Source organism: Ciconia boyciana, chromosome 1, assembly GCF_034638445.1.
Source record: "Ciconia boyciana chromosome 1, ASM3463844v1, whole genome shotgun sequence".
NCBI lineage: Eukaryota > Metazoa > Chordata > Aves > Ciconiiformes > Ciconiidae > Ciconia > Ciconia boyciana.
Window position 1 is genome coordinate 197,256,592 of NC_132934.1, and position 14,098 is coordinate 197,270,689.

The window sequence follows — 14,098 nt, forward strand, 5'->3', positions numbered from 1 at the left end:
TTCATGCAGAGGAGGATGCCTTATTGTTAATTCCAAGTCCATGCATTTATTTACCAATAGCCCACCCTTCCTTGTGTTCTTGCCTCTTTTTATTAGATCTGTTCCCCTGCCCCCCATCATCGTTTTCTCCTATTTTTTTTTTTTAAATCAAGTTGTTTAAAATTTGTTTGCAACCAGACTGAAATAACTGTAGGTGAAAGTTGATTGGTACACCACAAGACCACATAGATGTGTTGTATAAAGTTTCTGGTCATGTTCAAAGTGTTTGCTGTAAACCCCATTCTGATCATACAGCTGTAACCGTACCCTTGGTACAGTATGTATGCACCATTGCTATCATCCAAACCCCTACCGCTCCCTGTGGCTGCCCCGACTGTTAATTGAAGTAACTAGGTTTTTAAAATTTAAAAAAAACTTTTTCAGTCAAGCTTCTTCCGGAGCAGGTTGATGAGGATTTCCTTCTGTCTGGCCTCTTTTTCCTGTCTTTATGTCTTGTTTGCTCTAGAGGGGTTTTCTCAGCTATTTGTTGTTACTGACAGAAGCTAATGAAGGCTCAGCCAGTGAATTAGTAAAATAGTTCTGTGTCTGTGCTAGATCTTGCATTTATGTTAATTAAAAATTAGTACAAGTCAATTACTGGACTGTTTTTACAAGTAGTCCATTACTAAGCTGTCATTGCTGCTTCTAATGAAGACTGAAGCTTTAAAAATCACAGGGTTTCCTGCCTTATACTAAACGAGTATAAAACGCTGTTTGTTCAGTATTGAATGCCTTCAGAATTTAGGTTTGCTTCGTAACTATTTTAATTCCTTTTAAATGCTAAAGGTAAAGCTAATCTCATCCAGGTTATATTAGGCTAAAAATGTAGATATGTTTCTGTACTTGTGGATCTATCATGCATTTCATGCAAATGTCTTAAAAAGGCATGTAAGTTAGATCTTTACATACACATTACAAAGCTTCATAAGAATCAGTGACAACCACCAAATGTGTTTCTTCTTCGAATCACCAGTAAAAAAAAGGTATCTTTCTACTTTGTGTGGCAAAATAACCACTCTTCAGTCCTGTTACTTGGAGGATGGCTCAGCATGTCTCTTCAGCGCTGATACTTTTATATTCTATAGCTTCTGATACGTGTCTGTCTATAGCTGGAAGTGACACAAGCTCAATTAGGCTCCACTGCATGTACAGCAGCAAATATACCTGTCGTGATGTATTTATACAGCGTGGGCATCATCCTGCATAAATAATACTTGCAGGTTTAGTTGTGGGGAGGTTTTTTTTCCCACTCTGAAATCCATTTTGACTGATAGCTGCTGACTTATGTATTGACTGTGGCTCTCCTGCTTTCTGCAGGGAAAATAACTTTCCGGTGAAGCAAAAGTGAAGGTGATTCAGTGGTGGTAAAAAGGAGAATCAGCAGCACAGCTTGTCTGTGCACTTGACCTGAGCTGTCTTGCCATGTAAGCAGAAAAAGAGAATCTATGGGAAAATTAACACTAAAGTGAGCGATAATGCAGAATTTTAGGTTACTGGAGTGTGAAATGAAACTGTTACAGTTCTTTCTTCTGCAGTAAGGGATGTGTGCCATCGACTAGAGAAATGCTGTAGAAGTGTAATGCTTTCCTAAGTCATATTTTGAAAAGTTCAAAAAGCTGTGAAGCCAGGAAATGTTCATAACTAAGTGTCATGCCGTTATGAAGCAGAAGATATTTGGTGAAGAACTTGTGGGTACAGCTTCACACATTACCTCCTACAAATTATCAGAACCATACGGATTTCACAAAAGGTATCGTTTGTCTTTAAGTCTCAGGTTTAGTGAAGGCAACTTATTTCACACAGTAATGTCAACATTGTGCTGTGATTTTTATTTATTTTTTTTTTTTTTCCCCTCAAAGGGTCAAAGAGGAAAGATTTCTGTTTTAGCTGTGATACTGACTTTGAGGATAAAGAGGGTGGTTTGTTCTAAAGTGTTGATATAGGTGAGGCCACGTATACCTGAAAACCTGCTAAGCAGGTTAAGTTGAAATGCAGGAGAGAAGGGGCTTCACTACAATGCACCCACATGTATTAGGACCAGTCACTATCCTGTATATGCTATTTTTCAGATGATGTATCACATTCTGAGTCCTACTTAGCCATCCCTACAGCTTGACTGTGCAGTTGAATCTGCAGTGGTGACTCCATGGGGTCCTTTGTGGGCGTGAGAGTCCTTCTGCCTACTTCTGCTCCCGAGGAAGTCACTGAATTGAATTCACCACAGCTATGATGATGTGGTTATAGCAAAGCATTCCTTATGGGATTTCTTTGCTAGGGCTCCATTGATACTGGTACAAATGTGGTTAGTGTTCTACTTGTCATTTAACTTACTTTACATATAAGCGTGTATATATAAAATTAATTTATATGTAGAAATAAATAAGAGTATAAAAAGGAAAAAAACAAACCCTGTACTTATTCTTTTCTTTCAACAATTTTTTTTCTCTCTTTTCTATCTTTCTTTTCAGATCTTAACTTAGAAATCCTTCCAAATTTAGCTCTAACATTAAGCATTTTTTATGGAAGAATGAAGTTGAAATACAGTAGGTAAAGATGTTATAGAAATCTGATCCAATATGTTTTTACCGACTTAATTATTGTTCAATTCTGTAGTTTTTGCTTTTACTTCTTAGTTGTGGAGTAACTTGATTCTTCTGGTGCTGTCAACAGTTGTAGCAGTGAGGAGCTTCAATAATGTGTTGTTTAAACAGAAGATCTGTATAAATATTACTGATTATGAACACTGATTATAGAAAATGTCGTGAACAATTTATGGGTTTTATTGGGGAGATTTTCACATAAATCACCACAACAAAAGTTTGGAAAACAGTAAATGAGTGATGGAAAAATAATATCATTTATAAGACAGAAGGAGTTATTTTCTTAATTTTCCAGCTGATGAGTAGGTGCATATAAAGAGACAGACATCAGATTTCTTTTGCCATCGTGATGTAATATATCTTTCTGTACTCCAGAGGTTAATTTCTATCCTTATTTAATAATAAACTTATTCAGTTTTCTGACTTTAAATTAGCCTGCTTCTCAAATTTGAAATAAAATGGAAGCAATCAAAAAAAGGTGGAATAACCAATAATTTAATCGGATATTAAAACTGTATTTAAATATATTTCAATATTTATTTATTTATAAAATTGCATTTAAATAGATTGATAAAATTCTTTATTGGAAAAAATGCTCTGCCTTAATGTGAATTGAAGAGGATTACGATTTAATAAAGTGAATTACTGTTTTCTGTTTGAGGGGGAAAAATATTTTCCCCCAAGGGTTTGCTTTTAAAACTACCATCTTTCTTCCCAGATGTTCTTGAATACATTCTGCATTGTTTTAAAACAACTCTAATCTTTAATACTATTATCCATAAACTTCCTTTGTTTACTGAGGGATTTTTTCAGATTATCAAATCATTTTATATACAAATCCTCCTTCTCTTGGTGCATACCGTAAGTCTCCATTGCATGCCCGAGGCAGTGCCCCAGATGAAGCCAGCTGCAATCAATTATTGATGATTATTCTCTGCACGCTGGGAAGTGAAATCGAGTCTCCGGTCTCGATTCATGGTTTGTTTCAAACATAGGGTGATGAGAGCAGGTGCAAGGAGACACCGGGGCGTGTGCATTGATTTGCAGTATCAGCATAGACAATTTACGTAAGAGTATATGGCATTGAGAAGAGAAAATGGTTGGAGCTGAAGTTGTCATGTACTTTTAAAGAACTTGGTCAATATCTTTTCCTGGTACCCATATACCAAAATGGGAGGAGCTTTTTTCTCTCATCGTGGTGGTGATATTTCATTACGCTGGGCTACGGCACAGCACTTAACAGGAGGGAAGAGCCCCTCCATCCCACCTAAGTGTGGCCTGATCTGATTTGCTCTGACGCCATCAGACTTCACAAGCTAAAATTGTACTCCCTATTTCTCATGCACCAATAACTTTCAGTGGGTTTTTTAAAGTGTGATCAAGCAACCTATCATTGGAAATGTGCTTGTGCATCCCTCATGCTGCTCCCTTTTGTGTCCGTCCTTTGCGCAGGACGGGGCTGCGGGGGAAAAAAGCTTCTGAACAGAAACCAGCAACCGGGTTACAACACAGGTTCAGGAGGGGTGTGGAAAACTGAAGGGCAGTGGGTAAGCTAAAAAGTGGCATTTCTTAATTTTGTAAATTAGCTTGCAACCTGAATCATCATGTTTTAACATTGCTACATGTAATTTTTGACATTGTCTTTTTAAATGACTGCAACAGTTGCAGCAACTACATCATTAGTAAAGTTCTTACTGCTTATGAGGTTTAGAAGGAGCTGGCAATACTGCCTGAGCTACAAGAGTGCTTAAAGACAGGAGAAAACTTTATTATCCTATAGAGGAAAAGTAGTCTGCTTGGTTTTTTCTGGAGGACAAAATGATCAGTGAAGATTTGGGTCCAGCCAGGTTTCCCCCACTGCAAGTTCTTTCCAATGCTGGCAGCCTCTCGCAGGTCCAGCTGCCTGGGTTTCCTTGCAAAGCGTTCGCTCTTGGGTATTGCTTTGGCAAGCTGTCTTCAGCCTTTCTGAAGAACAGACAAAAGAAGGGAAATACAAATTTTTTCAAAACCCAATGTGGAACTTCTTGGGACAGAGCAAGCTATGCAGGCACATGAGGACTTTTCATGTTTGGAGTTGTCAGAATCTGTTGTAGGGAAAAAGGTCAGATGTGAATACAGGAGCCTGATGTTTCCTCATCAGGACTGCCCCTCCATCCTCTGGATGCAGGAGTTCAAACGCCAAATGTAGTAGGGGGAAGTAAGAAGTAAGCAAAAGAGAATGCGTCTTCAAAGGACGAATCAATGCGGTAAGAGCTTCCCTTGCTGGCCAAAGCCTGAGTAAGCAGGTGGGGCTGGCAGCGTGCCCTGAAGGTTAATGTAGTCGGTCGCCAAGCCGGAGCGGGGAGGCGAAGCCCTCCCTTCTGCTGGGGTTCTCAAGAAAGATGCTCTGAGAAGGCTTCTGGCTGCTGCCTCTCATTTCACCTTGGGTGCTGGGAGAAAGAAATGGTAGCTACGACCGAGATGATGCAAGGCAAAAAAAAAAAAAAAATCAGTGTATTTAGTATCGGTGGCATTTAGAACCACGTTGGTTTCTTTGGTGGGCGCCGAGCAGCAGCAGGGCCGGTGTTTCATTTCTTCTGCAGCTCAGCTGCCCAGTCTGCCATCCGCCCTCCCAACCACCTGAGCTGCCCGCCCCACTAGCTGAGGCTTTATGGTGCCTCTGAGGCTATTCCTGGATGTCAAGTCTATATTGGAGAAATACTGCCAAATTTTTTTTTAGCGCTAATGCAGGAGAGGTCTAGCTGAGCACAGAGACAGTGATATTGTTAATTTTCCAGGCTGTTGCTATCTTACTCTCAGCTGTCCCTAGACATCCTCACCATTTTATGTTTCCTCTCTAATGGCATGAGCCAGGATGTCATAATATCCAAAATCAAATGTACCAGAAAATATAATAAATTAGAGCCGGGCTAGCAGAGTAATTGAAGAATAAACTGAATTTTAAACAACACAAGATTGCGTTCTGAACTGATTGCTATGCACAAAATGCACCAGAGGAGCGCGACTTCATGTAGATTTACAATTGATGGCAGCATTTCCTAGATTGCTGCTGGTAATAAAGAAATGAAAATGGTTTGAACTTTTGAGTTAGTACCACAACATAATATTGCAATGAAGGAGAAGTAGCATTCTAGTTACACCGCAAAGTAATTGTGGAAGAAAAATTTTCTTGGTGCTTTAGTTATTTATTTATTTAAGAGCTTTACATGTATTTAGCGATTCTGGAGTTTATAAAGCCACAAAGTGAATGCAGGCTTTGGTGTGGAAATAAGTAAATTTGTCCTCAACTCCTAATGTAATTTGTCTAGAAGAAATTACTTAGGAAATGTAGCAGTACAGTTTCCTCTCAATTCAGAAAATTGAGTTTAAGGACATTTGGTGTCCTTAAGGAATTCTAAGGTTGTTTGCCAGGTCAGTTTTACGGCAGATAGGCCGCGTATTTTGTTTGAATAATTTTCTTATAATTTTTATTTCATTAAAAACAGGTAACACACATACATAAAACATTTTTAAAATAACCCTCTAGCTGTGATGCTAGTAGAGATGCAGGGAGAAGGCATAAGAATTTCTGGTTTTGTGAGCTAGAAGTTACCTCGGCTGAGCCCTGGAAGCTGAGCATCCATGCTCTCCTGGTCTGTCGAAACGTGAAATGAGATAGTGCTAGTGGAAGCCACCCTGAAGGCTGCTTCTATAACCAGAAGTTATGGGAAAGCCTCTGCAATGCAAATAGTCAGTAGCAGGTATTTGCTAAAAGATAGCAAATGTCTGAGCTGCTGGATTGAAGAATCTGAGTGGATTGTATGGAAGCGGTTCCTGTGCAGAGACGTTGATGTTGAGGTAGTCAAGCTGCTGATGTGCAGAGAAACACGAAAAACATTTTTGACCATCCTTTATTTTCTATTCATCCTAATTTTGAGAATGCAAAGGAAATTTTGTAGGGATGATATTTTTGGTGGCAACAATTCAAGCCCAAGGCAAGGCTCTGCCACTTCCAAAATTATGTTCTGCAGTGAAATACCAACGGATGGAAGGGCTCTTCAGTAGTAGAAATCAAACATAAGCCTTCTTTGGTGACAGGGAGGGCAGGAAGGCAAAAAAGCAGTATTACTGCACTGAAATAATTTAATTTTGTAATGATTAGCAGTATTATTTGTTTAAGTGAATACTTAAACTTTGGTGTATGTATTACATACATTGTATTTGTATTTAAACATGTATTTAAACATGAAATGGTATTGTTTATTTTCATGATCGTAAAATTTAAATAAGGTTCTCTACCAGGGATGGTAATGAAATACATTTGATTTTTAAACAAATTTTATAAAATAGTGAAAAAAGGTAGCTCTTGTGAGTTAAATACTTGAATGTATACAGTAAGCTTTAGCATTATTAAACCAGTTCAAAGTGCTGTAAATCTCTTGATTTAAATTACTTCACTGTGCCACAACCTAATGGAAGCAGAAATTAATCTAGAAGATGCAATTAATAAACTACTTACATCCCCTGTGTAATATTTAAAATGAACTGTTTTCCTGTATGTATGTTGATCACTTAATAACTTACCTCCTCGTGTCCATCCCACGTCTCCATAGAAGTGGGCTCAGGGATCACCGGAGGCAGGAGGGAGGACGCCTGGCTGCTGCCTGCCCCTCCAGGCGCCTGGGGAGGTAGTAAGGGCCAGTGTCATAAGCAAGCTGCAGACCACCGCGGCTCTGGCTTTTCAGACTTGTGTGGCAGAAAACTTGGGAGAATGGTGTTATAAAGGAAAAAATAATCTGCCGATCAAGAGGGGAAAATAGGCAGCATTTAACCCATTTAAAAAGAAACAAACTTGAGCAGTACAGGAATTCCTACAGGCAGGTTTTGAGAAAGGTCATCTTCAAGATTGGATATTTCTGCTCTCTTCAACGGCAAGTTCTGATATTTTGTGGAAAATTTGGAGCTGAATTTTCACTGAAGTGGAAAATTCGGAGCTCTCCTGTCCTACTGAGGTCTCCCTGTTCCTCTTGCCTTGTCCCACATCCCAGGTGACTTCTGGTGAGTTACACAAGCACCGTTTATCTTTGAGAGTTTCCCTAGTGGGACATGACACTTGTGACAAATATTTGTACGATTAAGCCTTTCTCTAGCTGTGGTCAGTCTCTTTTCTAATGCTTGTTACCTAGTTAACCTAGCACATGAAATCTGCGTACCACGGACGTGCTCTTACTGCAGGTAAGACCACTTGAGAAACTTTGAGTGCAGTCGTTAGGGGTATATATAATGGGTAAATGGAGTTCTTTTAAGGAGTCGTGGAGCATCGTTTTCTATCAAAATATATTAGTGACATGGAAGAAGGTGAGCCTTTCTGATAAGGTTTATTGCAATAGTAAATGTTAGAAACAAGTCAGCAATATTGAGCAGTCCAGATTGTTTTGGAAGCTGCAGGCAGTTGAATGACATATTGCAATTTAAGCAATATATTTTCTATAACATTTGAAAGCAGAAAATCTAAACCATTTTCACAGGGTGAATGCATCCTGGAAGCATGCAGCAGTCATCGTGATTAACTGTTGGAAAACAGCTCTGTGTTCAGTCCTGCGGTAAGATGCCCAAGAGTCCTTTGAGGAAGGATATGTAAGGGAGTATTAGCAAGGAACCCACAGGTGCTGTTGCTGGGGTATGGGGCACAGGCGCTACTGGGGACCTGCCAGTTTCTGATGTGAATGCTCTTAAAGAATTAACACACGAAAGCTGGAAAGACTTAAAAAAAAAAAAGTTACAAAAATTATTAGAGGCTGTTTTTTGGTATTTATTCAAGAACCCTTCTTTCCTCATCTAATTGGTAAATAAACCATAGTGCATAAAAGTAGTGGGAAGTTTCATAATTTTAAAGAGATGTTTACATATCTGATGGCATTGCTGACAGGCAGCTAATACAGCTAGGTGAGCCTGGTAATGGTTTGCTACAGACTGAGTAAATATCATAAACACTTAAGGATGGGAAACCCTCAGGAACAGTAAACATGGCTAGCTAATACCAATAAGCAAAGATTTCACTGTTGGATGAAAAATTGCAGAAATGTGTATTTAATGTGTACACGCAAACTAATCACTTCAGCTAGATACGTCGTACAGTGATGCTGTTGGGATCAGCACTTAATGGTGCAATTTCTATTAAGGAATGCTTTTCCTGTAGTAGGTGGGCAGGGAGCCAATGCTACGTGAAGCCATTGATATCATCCCAGAGATTCTGAGACCGATGTACGAGGCAGCTGCGTCCATCCTGGCATGCCACTGCTGCTGCGGTGTTGGACTGCTGAGGTTTATTTTATGATATATTGTTGAGTCCTGTAAGGAAAGTCTTTTAGTCTGGCGATCAGCTTTCAGTGGAGACTGCTATGCTTGAAGAATCTCTTCAGTCTGTTATTTTAAATTATGTATGCCCCAAAGCAGGTATAAATGAATGCTCCTAGTGTGTCCATTAGACAGGGAGATGGACAGCTCATAAATTCAGATGTTGCTCTGTTTCATGTTCAGTCAAATAGACTTTGATGGTTGTAATGTAGCAGCACAAAGGCATTTTGAGTTTTGTGAATGCAAGAAGGAATATTAATTCAGTTCAGCTTTATCCTTGAAAAGTCCAATAAAAGAATGAGGAAGAGCCTTTCACATATTTTGTTACATTGTTTTCCTGCCTTGGTAAAAGCTGCTTCTCTTCAGCTTTAATAAAGGATGTAGTAGCTGAAAGGAAGCTTTTCCCACGTGAAGGAAAAGGGTGAGAAATTGCAAAATGAGTTTACAAGATCGTCAACAGAAATATTTCATGGGGCTTACAGAGGATCCCTTTGTATGAAAGTGGGAGAGCTACAGATATAAACGAAGTCCCTACATGAAGCGATAGTTTGAAGTGGCATACCAGTAAAATTGTTTTTTTTCCTCTCAGCTCTTCTGCGTTTTTGAAGAGGGCATGGAAAAAGCCCATCAAAAGAGTTCATAAAGGTTAAGACCTTTATGGTTGTCAGTGACTTTGAGGTTCTTAGGTAAAGGCATGAAATAAGTGGAGTATACAGTGACTATATAATGGGCAGTAAGTTGTTCTGTCACACCTTACAAAGTTAAAAATGTCATGAGTTCAAAACGTGTTTCCTCATATTTATGCACAACATAGAACAGCACAATTGCTCAGCTAAATAAACAGGACATTTTCAATTATAGGGTGCCATTACTGTTGCGTGTTCTTGTCATTTATGAAATCAGTGGGTGGTTAATTAAATTGCTCCTTTGGACTCTTCTGAAGCCTGTGTATTAATTATATTTTAGTGGTGGTAAGCACATTTCTCAACTTTTTAATGAGGGTAAAAGTTGTTTACCTCTTCCTTCAGAAACACTTTTTTTTTTTTGAGGTTAGTATAATATGGGGTTTTGTGGTGGGTTTTTCTTTCTTTCCAATAAAATCTCATTGTTCAGCTGCTCATTGCAATCATGTGGCATGCTTAGTTGAAATCACATCTTAAAATCTTAATTTTCCTGCTGCAAAGCACTTCTAAAACTACAGAGTCTGTGCATTAAACCCCATGTTGATGGAGGGAATAGGCACATCACTTAGGAGGAGAACATGCCATTCAGCCATTCAGGTCTTTTGAAGACATGGCTCCTGAAGGCAATTTTGGGGCTCAAACCCAGAATTACGGTTCAGCCCATTGGCCAAGCAGGCAGATCCTGGCTGTCCTCCTCTGCCTTCGCTGGTAGTGAGAGCAGTGCTCATGTTTGGGGGTTCAGAGGGAACCTTGCGGCAGCAGGGCTGGGCTGGGGAGCAACTTTTGTGCAACAGGGTGAGGGCTCTGCTTTTGCCCCCTTCCTTTGCTGTGTGGCGTTTCACCATGCCATTTCACAGTACAGCTAAGATCCCCATGTTAAAAATCATGGTATCTTAGTGTCCTGGTTTCGGCTAGGATAGAGTTAATTTTCTTCCTAGTAGCTGGTATAGTGCTGTGTTTTGGATTTTGGTATGAGAATAATATTGATAACACAGAGATGTTTTAGTTGTTGTTGCACTAGTCAAGGACTTTTCAGCTTCCCGTGCTCTGCCAGGTGCAGAAGAAGTTGGGGGGAACACAGCCAGGATAGTTGATCCAAACTGACCAAAGGGATATTCCATACCACATGGCGTCACGCTCAGGGTATAAAGCTGGGGAAGAAGAAGGAAGGGGGGGACGTTCGGAGTGATGGCGTTTGTCTTCCCCAGTAACCGTTACACGTGATGGAGCCCTGCTTTCCTGGAGATGGCTGAACACCTGCCTGCCCATGGGAAGGAGTGAATGAATTCCTTGTTTTGCTTTGCTTGTGTCCACAGCTTTTGCTTTACCTATTAAACTGTCTTTATCTCAACCCACGAGATTTCTCACTTTTACCATTCCGATTCTCTCCCCCATCCCACCGAGGGGGGTGAGCGAGCGGCTGTGTGGGGCTTAGTTGCTGGCTGGGGCTAAACCACGACACTTAGCAAATGTCATTTCCAGCCATGACTTTCTTTTTATTTTAACAAATGGCACTTGCGTGCTAAAGGAAGCCCATGTAGGTGTAGTAGTGGTGTGTTGACAGAGGAACGCTGTAGCCAGTACTGGTTTATATTGGTTCTCCAGATGAAATGGTGTATTACAGGCAAATGCTCAAACTCAAAGAAAACTCCCCTAGCCTAGCATAAATATCATTGACGTCATCATTTTAGTGCTGTTGGAAATATTTCTAGCAGGGGTCAAAAGTTTCCATAGCGCTCTCTAGGTCTTTGAAATACCATCGCAGGTTTTATCTCACAGGAAGGAGCAGAATGGGCCTCCCTTCTGATCAGACAATTTATTTAACTGGTCTGGTTGCCTCACCAGGGGTGATACCTTGTCTGGGCCATGCAGCTCTCCTGTGAACCAGAAAGACATCAGTCCTCTTCATTACACTGTTTATCCAAGCCCATTTGTTTGAGACCATGCCAAGCCAAGAAGAGTCAAGGAAAACAGGTTTTGGTACTTTTTCAGATGGGTAATTTACTTTGCAATCGTTTTCTCAAGCAGAGGGTGGTATAAAGACCACCCCGAAGTCTTCTGAAGCATCCACTGAGACCTCAAACTGAACTCTTTGCCGCTGGAGCATACTTGTCTACTGCTGATTTATGGTGGTGTTTGTAGGTTTAGGGGTTTTTTTCATCCACTTCATGGAACTAAGTAAGTGAAGGGAGAGGGCAGTGTCTTGAGGGATATGGTGGTTATTGCCATTAGCTGGCTGTAGACTCTCTTGCATGTCATTTGTGTTGTGACCAGTATAATGGAAAAACAGTACTTAAGTATTCAGTTTGAAAGTGGAGTTATTGAAGTCCAATATACTGGACTTTATAAAAGAAGCCGTGGAAGATAGTGGTTTGTAGTTTGTGAGTCTGCTAATATGCAGTATATCTAGTATTCAGAAAGCCAGGAAGTTAGCTAATTTGAAAGAAAAACAGAATACTCCTTTTTTTTTTTTTTTCTTTTCTTCTTTTTTTAACTGACAAAAGCAGAGTCATTTCAGGATGTAAAACTGACTTTCTGCACTAAATACCCCTCTAGTATTGAGATACTGAATTATAAAACTATATAGAAATTGAGACTTTTTCAGAAAGTATGCACGGTTTTGAGAACAGTTTCAACATTTCATTTTAATTTTATTTTTTAAAAAGCAGAATTTTCTTGAATAGGGGAGGGGAGGAAAGAAAAATAACGTTATATAATCCGATTTGTTGTTTTTCTTGCAAACATTGTGTTGCTTTACATAATATTCATAGCACATGGAGAGCATGACAGAGACTTGCAATGTCCTGTATGTGTTGTAGAGCCACTATATACGTGGAGTTACTGTAAGTATTCCTGTGTGTGTGATACCCGCCGGGTGTGCTTACCAAACTGTGATGCGCTAGATGTAGTAGCACCATTTCATTATGCATTCATGAGAAATTGCTGGCGACATTTTAGCCTGCGGTTAATTTTAATGTTAGGTTTAGGATTTGAAAAGGACACAGTGTAAGAGAGCGCTGGCAGATCTTTTACGCTGGCTTCTGCTCCGGTTAGTATTTACTGAGCCACAGCTGTTAGGTCTTCACTCGTATTCGTGCAAGGTTAGGTGATTAGATGAATTTACTGCTTTAAGTAAATCAAACCCCAAGAGCTGCTTAGTAGTTATAGGAGGGGCTGGTCCTGTTTTAATTACCCACCGGTGAATTAATTTGTGTATAGCAGCATGCTGACAACCCTTTTCCTTGAAGTTCCCTGTTGTCATGTGATATCCCCTCCTCCAGGAGAACACCAGTATATTCTTCCCTTCTTTTATGTTGGGCAGGTATGCTGTGCTCCCTCCTTGCCTCCACTGGGATGGAAGGGTAAGAAATGTAGACTAAAAAGGTGATGAAGGGAAGGGGCTGTCGTGCTCTGTGTTGCAGGTTTTGTAACAGATCCTCGGTGCTGGCTGCTGAGGAATCGTACCTGGGTGTTTCCAGGGCTCCGCTCGGCATTTTAAAGATGCTGCTCTTCAGAGGCTGGGCAAGGAGTGCTTAATTGCAGGTTAGACCCTGTGACGAGAATTACAAACAAGAAATGAAGGGAACGCTTTCGATTCAGCTTGTTTCAAATGCATAGGCTATTCTAACCCGAAGTGTAAAGTGAGCCTCTCTTGAATTAGCTGGTTTGTGCTTTTGGGGTTTTTTTTGTTTTTTTTTTTTTGCATTTCTCTTTCTGAGGGTTTTTCCTAGATTATATGGTTCTCTGATATGTTGTATTTAACAGCTTGATGTTTTGCAAAATGTTGTGGTCAGGAATCTAAATTTCACTTGCATGAATACGAAGGCTCTTTCTGGTGATTTGCATGTATGTATATGAATTTTTAAAGATTAACAAATTCTAGCTTTGCTCAGTTGTAAAATTCAAGTTTAAAAACATATTGCATGAATTATGTGAGATTTCTGACATCTTTGTAGTCAGAAGGTGAGAGAGAAGGAGAAGTGAAATAAAACGAAACATTTGTGCTGATATAAGCAGAGGTCAGTGTACGTTCTGGCTGAAATTAAGCCAACGTCCTCCTTTTTCACTGCTATTTGTATTATTTATAAATGCATGAGATGTGTATCGAGAGGGTGGCTGGGAAATAAGCTCTTAAATGCGAAAGCTCTTTGGTCTCCTAGGATACGTATGTAGTAATAGTTGTACAGTTATCCATAAGGTTTTCCAATAGGCGTCCTAGAAACCCTGGTAAACTTCCAGGTGGCCTTTATAACCACCTTGCAAAAAAGGCTTCTCATTTCATTGGGTGTTGTGCAATGCACGCAGACTTTAAGTAACGCAAGTCCTCTGGTTAAGACTTTTTTAAAAACAAAAAGGGATGATATACTTCTGAAAAACTGAACGAGAAACAGAAGATCATTCATGCATTTGTTCCTTCTTTTTACTAAATCTGTTTGCTTT

General features: G+C 39.8%; 1 protein-coding gene across 12 annotated transcripts in view; it reads left to right on the top strand.

Moving 5' to 3' along the window:
- The window catches only part of LNX2 (ligand of numb-protein X 2), a 62,431-nt gene that overhangs the window by 6,329 nt on the left and 42,004 nt on the right, over positions 1 to 14,098 (top strand). The window lies entirely within an intron of this gene.